General features: G+C 41.7%; 1 non-coding gene across 1 annotated transcript; it reads right to left on the bottom strand.

Moving 5' to 3' along the window:
- Positions 1–2,592: 2,592 nt before the first annotated feature.
- On the bottom strand, positions 2,593–2,696 carry LOC119867260. The gene has a single exon (XR_005382995.1). It is a non-coding gene; the product is annotated as a U6 spliceosomal RNA (small nuclear RNA).
- Between the last annotated feature and the right edge of the window lie 325 nt (positions 2,697–3,021).

Genomic DNA, 3,021 nt, shown 5'->3' with positions numbered 1-3,021 from the left:
CCCTGAGCTGAAAGCAGACACTCAACTGCTGAGCCACCCAGGCATCCCTGTAGTGAACAAGTTTTGTTTTATTTTATTTCTCCCTTCAAGCAGTAAGAGCTGATCTGCACCTTCCCTTAAATGGAATACTGTAAGCCCATTTTTCCTTTAGGAACCCTAACCTAATTATTGCCAACTTCAGAACCTGAGCTCCCCACAAACCAGGAGCTTCAACCCACTGCTTTACATTTCTGCTTTTTAACCTATTCTGTGAGCTACCCCATATCCTTCTAATGAATTCATTTTATACTATTGATTCCCCTCCCTTCAGTAAACAGCACTTCCATTCTTCCAGATGCTTGGACCAGAAACTTTGGAGTCATCTTTCAATCCTTTTTTATCTTTTTTTTTTTTTTTCACATCCTATGTCTCTCAGGGTCCTCACAGGATACAAATGGCACAGTAAAGGGGTATCTGAGGAAAATTCAAAAGATTGTTTGGAAATATGTGGTCCAGTAGAGGGAAACTAATATAAGGTGGTGAAGCACCCAAGAGGTAGTGGGAAGACTTTACTACCCCAGGCTGGAAGGAGTCTGGGATGGGGAGGGTTTGCCAATGCCTGCAAGAGCTGTAGCTATAGTAGACTGTTGCCTAATAGGAGCTGTGGCCTTCGGTAGAGAAGGGTAGTCATTGCCAAGCTGTATGTGGGCAGGGAAGGAGCCAGGAGAATAAATATCCTGGCCTTGTTCTCCTCCTGCCCTCCAATCTCCAATCGTCTGAACCTAAGCAGAAGAGGACAGGAGAATCCAGGTGTGTGGTCTGTGGAGGTCAGACTTCCAGGCTATGGGAAGGAATGGTGCATAGATCTGAAGGGGCAGTTGGAGAATCCCTACGCACTCTCATCAGCGAGTTGGTCTGCTTTACCTTGAAATACATCCAGAATCCAACTTTCACTCACTACCTCCCTTGTTACTTTCCTACTCCAAGCCACTATTTCTCATATTGACAACTGTGCTAGCTTCCCATCTCTATCCCTTTACCCAGCTTTATATTTTTACAGCACTTACAACCCCCTAAAATATTATATGTAATTTGATAATTTGCTTACTGTATATATCTCTCTACTAGAATGTAAATTCCATGAAATCATAAACTTTATCCATTTTGTAATGCTATTAAGTTCCTTATACATTATAAGTGGTCAATAAATATTGAATTAGTTAAGTAATCATAAATTTATCTGATTTGCTTTCTGTTGCTTAAATTTGAAGAAACAGATTATTCAGGTGTGTAAATGTAATCTCATTTGGTTTTTGAAAAGTTTATTTGTGCACATAGAAAAGAAATAAGGTATACTCAAATTTTAGAAATGATTACCATTGGAGAGTGGGATTTGGAGGTAATTTCCATTTTCTTCTTTGATTTTAATACTCCTAAAATATTTTACAATGACTATATATGATCCTTGTAATCAGATAAAGAGAAATATCTTTATTTTAAAGTACAGACTAGGACTAAATCAAACATCTTCTAGAGAAGCTTGGCAATTCTTTTTCATCTCTTGGCTTCCCATCCCTTTCCTTGCCATGTCATTGCCACCTTTTCCGCTTTTCTGAAGTCTTTGTGTTGAATCCATTCCCCACTTTATGAACTCTGCTCTGCATCCAGGAAACTATGAGGTTGCAACAACCTGGTTCTCTCTCCTCTGGCTTCCATTTGGGTTCAGTTAATGGTTTTAACTGAGATCTAGAGAGGGTGGGAGTAGAGTGGGTCAGATTATTTACTCTCCAGCACCCTCCTTACCAGTTCCCTGCAGGTGGGCTATATCCCTTTACATAAAGGCCACAGTTCTAGTCAGATGGTCTTCTCCAAGCAGCTGTCTATGCACCCCCACCTTGCTCCTCAGGCCTAGGGATGCCAGCCTTGGGGCAATGCACCATCCCTTGTTCTTCTTAATCCTTACACACAACTCTATTAACTCCCCTCAAATTATCCAATTCCAGTGCTTGGTGTCTTTTCTTCCAAGGTCCCAAGGAAGCATTCAACTTCATCCTCTTCCAATCACTCTTAGCAAATGGCCTTATCTCATTAGCTTTTCTGAGAAGGTTGAGGCCTTCTTCTATCAGCTTTCTTGGCATTTCTCAAAAGCCTGTGTACCATCCCTTTACTAATGGTAGTCCATGTAATGGCCCACTGTCACCTCTAATCCTTCCTGACCTCTCAGAGCACCTAACACATCTGGCTTATGGCAGGGCTCCACCCTGTTTTCCTCTAAGAACTTTTTATAGAGAACAAACGAATGGTCACCAGAGGGAGGTCAGTGGGGGATGGATGAGTATAGTTAACATGAGGAATACTGCATAATGTATACAATTGTTTGTTTTAAAAGATTTGCTTATTGAAAAAAAAGATTTGCTTATTTATTTGAGAGAGAGAGAGAGAGAGAGAGAGGGGGTGGGGAGGGGCAGAGGGAGACAGTCTCAAGCAGATTCCACGCTGAGGACAGAGCCTGACATGGGGCTCAATCTCATGACCCTGAAATCATGACTGAGCCAAAACCAAGAGTTGGATGCTTAACCACCTGCGTCACTCAGGCGCTCCTGTTTATCTGTTTTTCATATGGAGCACCTCATGAGTTTGAGTATCATCCTTGTGCAGAAGGCATGTTAATCTCTGTATTGTTCCAATTTTAGTACATGGGCTGCTGAAACGAGCACTAGAATTGTTGAATCACTATATTGGACACCAAAACTAATATAACACTCTATGTTAACGTATTGGAATTAAAATAAAAACTAAAATTTTTTTTAAAGATTCTACCCATCCCATTTGACAGAGAGAGAGAGAGAGAGAGAGAGCAAGTGAGCACAAGCAGGGGGAGTAGCAGAGGGAGAGGGAGAAGCAGGTCCCCCACTGAGCAGGGAATCTGACATGGGGCTTGATCTCAGAACCCTGAGATCATGACCCAAGCTGAAGGCAGATGCTTTACTGAGCCACCCAGGTGCCCCAAAACAGAATTTTTAAAAAAGGAAATTTTCTCCT

This window comes from Canis lupus, chromosome 32, assembly GCF_011100685.1.
Source record: "Canis lupus familiaris isolate Mischka breed German Shepherd chromosome 32, alternate assembly UU_Cfam_GSD_1.0, whole genome shotgun sequence".
Lineage (NCBI taxonomy): Eukaryota > Metazoa > Chordata > Mammalia > Carnivora > Canidae > Canis > Canis lupus.
Note: the sequence above shows the minus strand (reverse complement) of the source record. Positions and strands in the feature narration are given on the sequence as shown.